The sequence below is a fragment of the Mus caroli genome, unplaced genomic scaffold (genome assembly GCF_978045245.1).
Source record: "Mus caroli unplaced genomic scaffold, Mus_caroli_1 scaffold_19, whole genome shotgun sequence".
NCBI lineage: Eukaryota > Metazoa > Chordata > Mammalia > Rodentia > Muridae > Mus > Mus caroli.
Window position 1 is genome coordinate 41,099,066 of NW_028227274.1, and position 14,605 is coordinate 41,113,670.

The window sequence follows — 14,605 nt, forward strand, 5'->3', positions numbered from 1 at the left end:
CCCTAGGACTGTAACAACAAGTCTCCCAGAAAACACTGTTGAAAACAACACTCACTGTCATCTTGATTTTTTGCTGCATGCCCTTCCCTCCAACACCCAACAAAACTCACCTCTTCCAGTCTGCTCAAAAAGTGGCCTTCTGGGCCAGTCATCCCCATTTCCAGCATCCGTGCCTGCTCCTAAAATAAGAGAAACAAAGTGGAGAAATTTCTTAGATGACTGCTGCGAACATTTGGGAAAATAATATCTGTATGCTCTGGGCTAAAATGCATTCAAGGGGGAAAAGAATAAAATTTATATGTTGGGCAAATATTTATCTCCCCAATTGGAGCAATACAGTCGAATCTTTAAATTTTTCACTGGTTTCTTTTTACTATTATTATTAAAAGGCAAATCATTTGATAAGAGTGTCCATGTTTCATCTACATTACCAGTAAAATGTCACTTCTTCTTCACCTATTTCAGACACTGCTCCCTGGGTAGATTGCCTTGCCTGACTTGCTGGCTGGTTCAATCTTTCCTTTATTTCTATTCAATGAAAGGTTTTGAGCATCTGCTCCATGCTGTGCTCTGATTTAAGTACTTGAATTAAGGCCATGGAGCTTAAGGTTTAGGGCCAGATCCCCCAGCCTCTGGTCACCTGCCTTCTCTATCAAACTCATCTGGGCTCTGTTAGTCCAGGTGCAGACTTCCAACCCTATTCTGGTCTAACCAGACGCTACAGCTTCAAAATTGACAACTCAGATTTTAATATCAGACTTGCCTGTGGGTTAGTCTATTTAAAATACATGAATAAGATGAATGATTCAGAATTCAAGCACAATTAAAAATCATACCTCTGGATACTATTACCTGAGTTACTGTGTTGCTAAAATCCTATTTACAGTATAGGTATGACAGAAAAAACTTCTTCTTCTCATGGCTGATTCCTACTATTTTTATCCCAATGAACAAGGTTTATGGAGAAGGAGATGGCTGCTGAACATAGATAGGGGTGGCAGAAGCCCTCGGCTGCTGTTGTCTGCAGTTATACCCTGAAATTATTAAGGCTATCTCCTATCTCAGCCTTGTGCCCTGGGAGAGCCTGGAAAAGCAAGAGAGTTGACAGATGAAACAAGCCTGTCTCAGCTGGTAACTACAAAGCATAGAATTAGTATTAAAAGGATTCTTAAGCCTCTTTTTTTGTGTTGTTAGTAATTCAAATTCAGGGGGATGGTGAGGGAAGTTCCTATATGTGGTGTTTAACCTTGATGGTCAGTCTGTTGAGATCCAGGTATCACCTCACAAATCACAGAACACTGATCTTGGTCAGATAGGATTAGTTTATTGAACATTGCCCCAAAACTGATTGGTCAGGGCCTCAGGTCAGACTGGGCAACTGTGACCTTGAGTCAATATCCTATTGGACACTTTAAGCCTGAAATCTAAAAAGATCTGTGTCAAATTATTCCACCAATCAGGATTTAGAGATAGGGAATTTCCTGAGGAACAAGCCTTTATTTTACATTTATCCTGCTTGCTTGGGGTATTCATCTGAAGCTGGGGACTTGACTTGTCTAGCATTCATGTCATAACAGGATGGACCTTGTCTAAACTTCATGTCTCAACATGCCAACCAGGATGTCTGTTACCCACATACATGTCTCTTTCTGTCAAATGACGTATCAGTTCCCAGAGACATCTTCAGAATTTAAACTATATTTGACCCCCACTCAAAAGTCTTATTCTAAATAGGTTTAGGTGTCTCTCTTATGTTGCGGTCCATCCCAGGGGCAGCTTGTAAAGGCAAATACCATAAAAGTTCATTCACAGGTGCAGGATGTGTGGCTTTGTGGTTGGTTCAGGTCCAAGCTTATTGTGGCTAACACTACAAAGCGGTTCTAACTGACTTCTGATGTGATTGGCTTCCAAGAACACCAAAGCACAGAACATCCTAGTGATGGCAGTAACAACATGTGAGAAAGTTTCCTTATGGCATTAATGATAGCACAAAATGGCAAGCTAGACAGGTAACAGTTACCTCTTCCCTAACAGTCTACCCACAATTGATTGAATTTGTGATCACCTAGGAGACTAGATTGGTGAGGCATACTTCTGGGTGTGTCTAGGGATTAACTGAGGCTGGGCCAAATTGTTCCAGACAAATAAATCAATCAACAGAAAGCCATGGGCTCAGCACTTTTGAGGCAGAGGCAGGCAGATATCTGAGTTTAAGGCTGTTCTGGTATGTAGATCTAGTTCCAGGACAGCTAGAGCCACACAGAGAAACCCTGTCTCAGAAAAACAAACCAACCAAACAAATGAACCATTCTCATTGAATGAATTCGGGACATATTTTCTGCCAGGCTCCAGTGAGAGTCCTCCCTTACAAGGCACATAAAAGTTAAAGTTTATAATTAAACATCTTCTGCCCTGTATAAACCATCTTCTGGTCACATGTGTTACCCAGATGAAGCCAGTTTATCAAGGTCAAGGTCACTCTTAACACACTGCTCCCATGAGTCCATCATAACAATAATGATGTCACTCTTCTGGTCACAACACAGCTGTGGCATATTCCAATGAGGAAATGACCCTTGCTTTGTTTTTGCTTGGAACATAGTAAATACAGAGTAAATATGTTTTTAAATTTTGTTTATTTTAATTCAAATATGATTACATTACTTCTTCCTTCCAACCCCTCCCATATACCCATCCCTCAATCCCTCTCAAAAGCATGACCTGTTAGCCTGGTTTTTTAAAATTATAATTGTTACATATATGTAACAGCAAAAACATATAAGCAACCTGTGGAGTCTTTTTGGAGGGGCTTGTATGCACATAATTTCAGTGATAACTAATTTGTATTAGATAACTAGTCACTGACTCATCCTGGGAAAGGCTAATTCTCATTTGTTTTCAATAGTGATTTGTGGCCTGTAATTCTTTGCCTAGGGGTGAGGCCCCATGAGATTTTGTTCTTCTAGATTATCATATTAATTAGGGTTCTTGCCTGGGTTCTGCTTTGATAGCTATAAGGTGGTGTTAACATGGGTGAAGTTTCCCAGTTGTTTCTGGGAGACACAGGCTCACAGCTGACTTCCTAGTCCTGTGGTTCTTACAAGCTTTCTGATTCCTCTAATGGTCCTTGAGGGTTAGAGGAGCTCTGTTGTAGGTGTATCCACTGAGGCAGAACCTCTCTGTGTTTGACCCAGTTTAATTTTCCATGATTGTCTCTGTCCACTGCAAAGGGAAACTTCTATAATGAGGAGTGGGAGATACATTTCTCAGTGGGTTTAAGGACATTTCTCAGTGTGTCATTTAAGAAAGGTCAGCCTAGCTTGGCAACTTGAAAATTGCCCTTGTTTGTACCCAAAGGATATTTCATTTTGTTTTTTTTGCAGAAGCAGAGCGGGAAAACTCTGAGCGGAGCAGCTGCCTTCATTTAGATGACATGATATAATCTTCAGCTCAAGATTAATCTAATAAATACACACTAGAAACACATCCAAATGGGAAAATGCCCCAATTCTTCTTCCTTATGGAGAACAGATCTTTCCAAAATCAGAAAGAAGTGGAATGAAGTGGAAGCCATGGAGCATCTGCACTGAGGAGCCACAGAGGGGACAATTCTCCAACCAAGCAATGACACTCCAGGCCCTATAGTATCTACAGGCCTGAAACACAAGGAGGAGGTTGGATCCCATGGCAACAGAGGAAGAGCTGGGGTCACTGGCTGCAGGGCTGAACACATGGAAAGAGGGGAGGGTTTATAGTTCTATCACCCATGGGTTCATCAGGCAAACAGGGTGATTTACCTCGATGTGAAAAGATTTGATTAAATTTGGGGGTGGGAGAGACATGGAATGAAAGCATATCACTGCACTAATTGGCTTTCTTGGTCATAAGGCAGAGGGATTTGCATACTTAGCTCAACTCCTCCACTCTCAAGATACTGCCGAGTTTTCATCTTAACCATTCTGACTGGTGTGAGGTAGAATCTCAGGGTTGTTTTGATGTGCATTTCCCTGATGATTAAGGATGTTGAACATTTTTCAGGTGCTTCTCAGCCATTCGGTATTCCTCAGGTGAGAATTCTTTGTTTATCTCTGAGCACCATTTTTATTGGGGTTATTTGATTTTCTGGAGTCAACCTTCTTGAGTTCTTTATATATATTGGATATTAGTCCCTTATCTGATTTAGGATAGGTAAAGATCCTTTCCCAATCTGTTGGTGATCTTTTTGTCTTATTGACGGTGTCTTTTGCCTTGCAGAAGCTTTGCAATTTTGTGAGGTCCCATTTGTAGATTCTGGATCTTACAGCACAAGCCTTTGCTGTTCTACTCAGGAATTTTTCCACTGAACCCATATCTTTGAGGGTTTTCCCTATGTTCTCCTCAATAAGTTTCAGTGTTTCTGGTTTTATGTGGAGTTCCTTAATCCACTTAGATTTGTCCTTAGTAAAAGAAGATAGGAATGGATCAATTTGCATTCTTCTACATGATAAGGGCCAGTTGTGCCAGCACCATTTGTTGAAGATGCTGTCTTTTTTCCACTGGATGGTTTTTGCTCCCTTGTCAAAGATCAAGTGACCATAGGTGTGTGGGTTCATTTCTGGGTCTTCAATTCTATTCCATTGGTCTACTTGTCTGTCACTATAACAGTACCATGCAGTTTTTATCACAATTGCTCTATAGTACAGCTTTAGGTCAGGCATGGTGATTCCACCAGAGGTTCTTTTATCCTTGAGAAGAGTTTTTGCTATCCTAGGTTTTTTGTTATTCCAGACCAATATGCTGATTGCCCTTTCTAATTCATTTAAGAATTGAATTGGAGTTTTGTTGGGGATTGCATTGAATCTGTAGATTGCTTTTGGCAAAATAGCCATTTTTACTATATTGATCCTGCCAATCCATGAGTATGGGAGTTATTTCCATCTTCTGAGATCTTCTTTAATTTCTTTCTTCAGAGACTTGAAGTTCTTATCATACGGATCTTTCACTTCCTTAGTTAGAGTCATGCCAAGGTATTTTATTTTATTTGTGACTATTGAGAAGGGTGTTGTTTCCCTAATTTCTTCCTCAGCCTCTTTATTCTTTGTGTACAGCAAGGCCATTGACTAGTTTGAGTTAATTTTATATCCAGCTACTTCACTGAAGCTGTTTATCAGGCTTAAGAGTTCTCTGGTGGAATTTTTAGGGTCACTTATATATACTATCATATCATCTGCAAAAAATGATGTTTTGACTTCCTCCTTTCCAATTTGTATCCCCTGATCTCCTCTTGTAGCTGAATTGCTCTGGTTAGGACTTCAAGTACAATGTTGAATATTTAGGGAGAAATTGGATAGCCTTGTCTAGTCCCTGATTTTAGTGGGATTGCTTCCAGCTTCTCACCATTTACTTTGCTGTTGGCTATTGGTTTGCTGTACATTGCTTTTATTTCTTTATTTAATTTAAATGGGCATGATGATGACATTTTAAAAGTTTGGAGGTTAGCCAGGTAGAGTGGCATACACATTTAATCCTAGCACATGGGAGACATCAGCAGGCAGATCTATCTCTGTGAGTTCAAGGGCAGTCTAAACTAGGTAGTGAAAAATGGAAGAGGTCAAACTGTTTTTTCTAATATAGCCTGGTTCCTTAGACTGTCCATTCCTCTCCTTGTTTGCTTTTGTTTTCATGATTTGCTCTACCTTTTTCTGCAGTTGTTGTTTCTGGTGTTTGTTGTTCTTTTTCACACAGACTGGGGAGGCTTTTTTTTTGCAGTTGTTGTTTCTGGTGTTTGTTGTTCTTTTTCACACAGACTGGGGAGGTTCAAGTGTTTATTCCACGGCTTTTTTTTTTTTTTCTAAGTCAGGGTGTCCCTATGCAGCTATGTCTGGCCTGGAACTAACAACTTGTTTTTCTTTCATAATACTAAGAAATTCATTGTTGAAAGGGGTAGGCTACTCCTGGACTAGGATGGCACTCCAGGGCTTCCCCAGAAATGTTAGGCAAAGGTGTTTTGGGCACTCACAAGGGTACATTTGAGAATTTGTAGTCTCTGATTTCTCCTATACTTGGATCTTCTAGTCTTAAACCAACGGCGCACTTCAGATTCTCCCAGATACAGTTGCCTTGCAAGGCCCTTCACATCAGGGTACTGAATTACTTGAAAAACACTCTCCAATTTGCTCAGCTGCCAGGGGGTGAGACCTCTGCGGATCCGTGGTCGAGTGCGCCTAGGCTGAGGCTGAGGCTGTGGCTGTGGCTGTGGCTGAGGCTGTGGCTGTGGCTGTGGCTGTGGCTGGAGAACTCTGGCACCTAAGGTCTCCCATCCCTCCAATTGTAGCTGACTCAGACTTTGACAGCTCCCTTGGCTTGAGAAGTCAACATCACCCACAAGGTAGAAATTCAAGCTGTCTATGAGGTTCATATCACCTGGTTGGTCCAGGATGCCCTGATACTTGGGGTTGTCCAGGATGTCTTGAGCACATTCATGTAAAACGCTGTTCTCTTCTGCATCTCTTACCTCTTTTTCATCCTCAAGTTCCACCTGAATCACAGGGACCTCCAAGCTGTCCATGAGGTTCATATAACCTTGTTCGTTCAGGATATCCTGATTCTCGGGGTTGTCCACGAAGTCTAGAGCACTTTCATGGAAAATGCTGTTCCCTTCTGCATCATTTACCTCTTGTTTATCCTCAATTTCCACCTGAATCCCAGGGTTCTCCAAGCTGACCATGAGGTTCATATCACCTGGTTGGTTCAGGATGCCCTGGTATTCGGGGTTGTCCATGAAGTCTCCAGCATATTCATGGAAAATGCTGTTCTCTTCTGAATCTCTTACTGCTTGCTCATCTTCAATTTCCACCTGAATGGCAGGGTACTCCAAGCTGTGCATGAAGTAAATATCACCTGCATGGTTCGGGATGCCCTGATACTCATGGTTGTCCATGAAGTCTAGAGCACATGTCTGGAAAATGCTGTTCTCTTCTGCATCTTTTACCTCTTGTTTATCCTCAATTTCCACCTGAATCCCAGGGTCCTCCAAGCTGACCATGATGTTCATATCACCTGGTTGGTTCAGGATGCCTTGGTACTCGGGGTTGTCCATGAACTCTTGAGCATATTCATGGAAAATGCTGTTCTCTTCTACATCTCTTACTTCTTGCTCATCCTCAATTTCCACCTGAATCCCAGGGTCCTCCAAGCTGTGCATGAGGTAAATATCACCTGCATGTTTACTGATGCCCTGATACTCTTGGTTGTCCATGAAGTCTAAAGCACATTCCTGGAAAACGCTGTCCTCCTCTGAATCTCTTACTGGTTGCTCATCCTCAATTTCCACCTGAATCCCAGGGTCTTCCAAGCTGTCCATGAGGTAAATATCACCTGGTTGGTTCAGGATGCCCTGATACTCAGGGTTGTCCACAAAGTCTAGAGCACATTCATGGAAAACTCTGTTCTCTACTGAATCTCTTACTGGTTGCTCATCCTCAATTTCCACCTGAATCCCAGGGTCCTCCAAGCTGACCGTAAGGTTCATATCACCTGGTTGGTTCAGGATGCCCTGGTACTTGGGGTTGTCCACGAACTCTTGAGCATATTCATGGAAAACCTGTTCTCTTCTACATCTCTTACTTCTTGCTCATCCTCAATTTCCACCTGAATCATAGGGTCCTCCAAGCTATGCATGAGGTAAATATCACCTGTTTGGTTCCGGATTCCCTGATACTCGGGTTTGTCCATGAAGTCTAGAGCACATTCCTGGAAAACGCTGTTCTCCTCTGAATCTCTTACTGGTTGCTCATCCTCAATTTCCACCTGAATCCCAGAGTCCTCCAAGCTGTCCATGAGGTAAATATCACCTGGTTGGTTCAGGATGCCCTGATACTCTGGTTTGTCCATGAAGTCTTGAGCACATTCCTGGAAAAAGCTGTTCTCTACTGAATCTCTTACTGGTTGCTCATCCTCAATTTCCACCTGAATCCCAGGGTCCTCCAAGTTGACCATGATGTTTATATCACCTGGTTGGTTCAGGATGCCTTGGTACTCGGGGTTGTCCATGAACTCTCGAGCATATTCATGGAAAACGCTGTTCTCTTCTACATCTCTTACTTCTTGCTCATCCTCAATTTCCACCTGAATCCCAGGGTCCTCCAAGCTGTGCATGAGGTACATATCACCTGCATGGTTAGGGATGCCCTGATACTCATGGTTGTCCATGAAGTCTAGAGCACATTCCTGGAAAACGCTGTCCTCCTCTGAATCTCTTACTGGTTGCTCATCCTCAATTTCCACCTGAATCCCAGGGTCCTCCAAGCTGTCCATGAGGTAAATATCACCTGGTTGGTTCAGGATGCCCTGATACTCTGGTTTGTCCATGAAGTCTTGAGCACATTCCTGGAAAAAGCTGTTCTCTACTGAATCTCTTACTGGTTGCTCATCCTCAATTTCCACCTGAATCCCAGGGTCCTCCAAGTTGACCATGATGTTCATATCACCTGGTTGGTTCAGGATGCCTTGGTACTCGGGGTTGTCCATGAACTCTCGAGCATATTCATGGAAAACGCTGTTCTCTTCTACATCTCTTACTTCTTGCTCATCCTCAATTTCCACCTGAATCATAGGGTCCTCCAAGCTATGCATGAGGTAAATATCACCTGTTTGGTTCCGGATTCCCTGATACTCGGGTTTGTCCATGAAGTCTAGAGCACATTCCTGGAAAACGCTGTTCGCCTCTGAATCTCTTACTGGTTGCTCATCCTCAATTTCCACCTGAATCATAGGGTCCTCCAAGCTATGCATGAGGTAAATATCACCTGTTTGGTTCCGGATTCCCTGATACTCGGGTTTGTCCATGAAGTCTAGAGCACATTCCTGGAAAACGCTGTTCTCCTCTGAATCTCTTACTGGTTGCTCATCCTCAATTTCCACCTGAATCCCAGAGTCCTCCAAGCTGTCCATGAGGTAAATATCACCTGGTTGGTTCAGGATGCCCTGATACTCTGGTTTGTCCATGAAGTCTTGAGCACATTCCTGGAAAAAGCTGTTCTCTACTGAATCTCTTACTGGTTGCTCATCCTCAATTTCCACCTGAATCCCAGGGTCCTCCAAGTTGACCATGATGTTCATATCACCTGGTTGGTTCAGGATGCCTTGGTACTCGGGGTTGTCCATGAACTCTCGAGCATATTCATGGAAAACGCTGTTCTCTTCTACATCTCTTACTTCTTGCTCATCCTCAATTTCCACCTGAATCCCAGGGTCCTCCAAGCTGTGCATGAGGTACATATCACCTGCATGGTTAGGGATGCCCTGATACTCATGGTTGTCCATGAAGTCTAGAGCACATTCCTGGAAAACGCTGTCCTCCTCTGAATCTCTTACTGGTTGCTCATCCTCAATTTCCACCTGAATCCCAGGGTCCTCCAAGCTGTCCATGAGGTAAATATCACCTGGTTGGTTCAGGATGCCCTGATACTCTGGTTTGTCCATGAAGTCTTGAGCACATTCCTGGAAAAAGCTGTTCTCTACTGAATCTCTTACTGGTTGCTCATCCTCAATTTCCACCTGAATCCCAGGGTCCTCCAAGTTGACCATGATGTTCATATCACCTGGTTGGTTCAGGATGCCTTGGTACTAGGGGTTGTCCATGAACTCTCGAGCATATTCATGGAAAACGCTGTTCTCTTCTACATCTCTTACTTCTTGCTCATCCTCAATTTCCACCTGAATCATAGGGTCCTCCAAGCTATGCATGAGGTAAATATCACCTGTTTGGTTCCGGATTCCCTGATACTCGGGTTTGTCCATGAAGTCTAGAGCACATTCCTGGAAAACGCTGTTCTCCTCTGAATCTCTTACTGGTTGCTCATCCTCAATTTCCACCTGAATCATAGGGTCCTCCAAGCTATGCATGAGGTAAATATCACCTGTTTGGTTCCGGATTCCCTGATACTCGGGTTTGTCCATGAAGTCTAGAGCACATTCCTGGAAAACGCTGTCCTCCTCTGAATCTCTTACTGGTTGCTCATCCTCAATTTCCACCTGAATCCCAGGGTCCTCTAAGCTGTCCATGAGGTAAATATCACCTGGTTGGTTCAGGATGCCCTGATACTCGGGGTTGTCCACAAAGTCTAAAGCACAGTCATGGAAAACGCTGTTCTCTACTGAATCTCTTACTGGTTGCTCATCCTCAATTTCCACCTGAATCCCAGGGTCCTCCAAGCTGACCGTAAGGTTCATATCACCTGGTTGGTTCAGGATGCCTTGGTACTCGGGGTTGTCCATGAACTCTCCAGCATATTCATGGAAAACACTGTTCTCTTCTACACCTCTTACTTCTTGCTCATCCTCAATTTTCAACTGAATCACAGGGTCCTCCAAGCTGTCCATGAGGTAAATATCACCTGGTTGGTTCAGGATGCCCTGATACTCTGGTTTGTCCATGAAGTCTTGAGCACATTCCTGGAAAAAGCTGTTCTCTACTGAATCTCTTACTGGTTGCTCATCCTCAATTTCCACCTGAATCCCAGGGTCCTCCAAGTTGACCATGATGTTCATATCACCTGGTTGGTTCAAGATGCCTTGGTACTCGGGGTTGTCCATGAACTCTCGAGCATATTCATGGAAAACGCTGTTCTCTTCTACATCTCTTACTTCTTGCTCATCCTCAATTTCCACCTGAATCCCAGGGTCCTCCAAGCTGTGCATGAGGTACATATCACCTGCATGGTTAGGGATGCCCTGATACTCATGGTTGTCCATGAAGTCTAGAGCACATTCCTGGAAAACGCTGTCCTCCTCTGAATCTCTTACTGGTTGCTCATCCTCAATTTCCACCTGAATCCCAGGGATCTCCAAGCTGTCCATGAGGTAAATATCACCTGGTTGTTCAGGATGCCCTGATAGTCCGGTTTGTCCATGACGTCTTGAGCACATTCCTGGAAAAAGCTGTTCTCTTCTGCATCTCTTATCTCTTTATCATCTTCAGTTTCCACCTGAATCCCAGGGTCTTCCAAGCTGTCCATGAGGTTAATATCACCTGTTTGGTTCAGTATGCCCTGATACTCGGAGTTGTCCATGAAGTCTAGAGCACATTCCTGGAATTTGCAGTTCTTTTCTGCATCACTTACCTCTTGATAATGTTCAATTTCCACCTGAATCACAGGGTCTTCCAAGCTGTCCATGAGGTAAATATCACATGGTTGGTTCCGGATGCCCTGATACTCGGGTTGTCCACAAAGTCTCCAGCACATTCATCGAAAACCCTGTTCTCTTCTGCATCTCTTACCTCTTGATCATCTTCAATTTCTACCTCAATCACAGGGTCCTCCATGTTGTAGAAATTTGACTTATAGTTATGGCTTGTGTGTTCCATTCCTTGAACTCTGTAGAAGTAGGCTTGAGCTCACGAATAAGGAGGTGGTTAGCTTAGTCCAACAGTCAGTGTCTGTCTTACTCCGAAGAGGCTGGCAATCCCAGAGTTGTTCAGTGCACAAATCTGGACAGGTTCAATCTGTCGCCGAAGGCTGAAAGGAATCCAGTTGTGCTATGTTGTGCAGTCTTCCAACTATGTGGAACTCGCAAAGATCTTGGTCTTACTTTCCTGTGTAGGAGCTCCGACCAGCAAGACAAGGTAACTTGCCAGCAAGACTGAGGGCAAGTGGCCAAAAAGCGAAATTCCCCTTCTAGAGCAGCCTTTTATCTGGGTTGTGCCTAAAGGCTCCGCCCACATTTAGGGAGGGTCTCATGTCAGGTGGTGAGTGCAGAAAAGTAGCACACACCTTTAATCCCTGCATTCCGAAGGTATGGGGCAAGAGGATCTCTTTTGAGTTCCATGGGGACCAGCATAGTGTATATAGAAAGTTCCAGACCAGCCAGAGCTAGTTAGTAAGATGCTGTCTCAGAAGGGGGATGGGTATGCAGTGAGGAGAAGATTAAGAGGTAAGGGAGGAGGCAAAGGGATTGGGAGGAGGGAGGTTCCAAAACAGAGAGGGAGGGGGTGGGGCTGTGCATGGATTTGCTCAGGAATTTGTTTTTGTTGATTTCAGATGCTATTAAAAGGACAACCAAGACCATAGCCACTCTCTTCTTTCTACTCCATTCAAACGTTTCTAGATGTAAACTCTTTTAGGGACAGAAGACTTACTTAACAGGTCACTTTTAGACATTCCTGTCTTCACTTCATAACTAAATAAATATCTAAGTTGAAGTTGCTGCCTCAAAATTAAAAACAAGTGCAAAATACCGCAGATAAACTATAAACATAAGCTATACATGTAGTAACAGGATTTATGATGACATTAATCTGAAGATTCCTTTTCTTTGTTTGGATGTGTTTTAGTTTTCTGAAACAGGGTCTTACTATATAGCTTTAGTTGTCTTGGAATTCACAGTACCTACCTTTCTTCTGCCTCCTTAGTGATGGGATTAAAGGTATACACTACTACCTGACATTGAAAATTAAGACTTGTTTTTGTGTTTTGTTTTGATTTTGAGACAGTCCTTTTCTGTGTAGTCCTGGATGTTCTTAAACTGGATTTTTAGGCCAGACTAGCCTCAAACTCAGAGAACCTACTGCATCTGCCCCCAGAGGGCTGGGATTGTGATTAAAGGCATTTGTCACCACTGCCTGGCTGAAGATCAATTCTTCAAGAACTGAGGCATAGTGCTTTGAGCAAAGAATAAAAAGCATGCTATCACATCTAATTACCTTGAACATTTGATGATCCCCCTGTCTCTGCAGCCACAATGTTGGAATTAAATTCTGAGCCCAGAGCTGTAAGCTTTTTTGAGTATGGATTATGTCTTTAGCAATGTGTTTATGTTAACAGAGTCATGAACACATGGGGGTATTCAAGTCATGCCAAAGAGAGGATATGGATGGTATGTAGACCCATGCTCACACAGAATGCTCACTCCATGCAGTTACCTGGGCAATGATATCTCCATTCTCGGCATGAACTTGAGCAATGGCCCCCAGCTCCCAGGCAGGTGAAGATCTCATAGAGCTAAAACACACATGAACAGCATCATAGGCTCCTTTAGCAGCTTGACATAAAAGGCAGTTTCTAAAGCCAGGACTAAAACTGGCTTAAAACAAAGAGGAATGTAGTCCAAAAGACATTTTAGGAGGCTTTGTCTCTATAAAAAATTTGTCAGGAATTACATACAAACCAGACCAATATCTTAGAAGCATTCTCTCAGTCATCCAGATCTAATGGTGTAATTTTCCATTGATCTTAGACATGGTACCAGAATTCTTTTCAATAAGTGCTCCAACAGCTCTCAAGAGCCTGGTCAAAGCCAAAGCATGTATTCAAACTCTTACCCTGAGCTTTTCAAGACAAAATTACCCTTACTCTCCACCAAGAATTCAAGAGTTCTAATTGCTTGCATTTCCCACGATTGTTTCAGATCTATCAAACCTCATGTACATCCATGATTTCCAGGAAAAGGCAAAGTGGTACAACTATGCCAGCCAAGTGTGTACAACTGGAAGGAAGCTCACCTGATTCTATAAGGCAAAGACACCCACCTTTTCACCAGGTTTGTAAGAGTTTTTGAGACAACAGCTTTCCCTTATTCAAGCATCCCTCTGCATTGATATAGGCACCCAACCCATAAACTTCTTTAAAATGAAGTATTACTACAAAGTCTTCAACATACAACCTGGCACAGTGACCTCCCACAGGTAATCTTAGACTTTCTTAAGAATATGCCATTCTTATATAATAATAAAATTTTGGTCTCATAAAACTGAATTTAGAAACCTTTGTTCCCAAATTGTTAGGCATATGAACTCTCCCTGGATTATCTCCACTGGTTTTGCCAGCAAGCTTTGGCAGTACTTCATTGTGCCAATGAACTAGCTTCATCTTGCACATGAAGGAAGTGAAGGTTAGAGAATGAATGAGCCAGTTTAGCATCCAAATCCTTCTGACATCAGACCTGTAGCACAGGGTTACATTATAAAACCTTTTAATTGACTACTGGGAATAACAAACACTACTCCTTCCTCCAATTTAGTTCATCCATCATCCATTACTTAAACATCTAGAAAAGGGCAGTCATATGATAAATGTGTACACACACATTAACTGTCCTCTGATTAATGTATTGTGGAAGTTCTGTCCTTGTGCATATAGTATCCACTCTGGCTGTAAGTGACTTACAGTTTCTCTAGAGCACAGGAAAGCCACATAGAGAAATTGCTGTTTATAATGGCTGCCCTTCAGTGGACAGATAAAACAACATCACTAGCTTGGTTTTTATAAAAACAAACAAACAAACAAACAAACAAAACTACCACCACGACCAATATCACCATCACCACCACCAACCCCAACACCACACACACACACACAGAGACACACACACAGACACACATTTTATTTTTTTAATTTTTGGAGTAGGGTAGAAAGTAACAAGTTTCCAATTGAGATTTTCATATGTATTTCATTTTGGCTTTTAATTCTTTTTCTTTTTCCTTTTTCCTAATCAAACTAAAGTTATATGCCACATGGCCTTGGTAGGAGCAGAATGACATGGTTTCTGCCCCTGGGACAGGACCAACAGTCATGGGCCTCTACAAGTGTCAATATGTGCTGTGAACTCAAGGTTTGTTTGTATAATA

General features: G+C 42.7%; 1 pseudogene; it reads right to left on the reverse strand.

Moving 5' to 3' along the window:
* LOC147000274 (dihydropyrimidinase-related protein 3-like) overlaps positions 1–12,976 on the reverse strand; it is a 33,687-nt pseudogene extending 20,711 nt beyond the window's left edge.
* Positions 12,977–14,605: the final 1,629 nt, after the last annotated feature.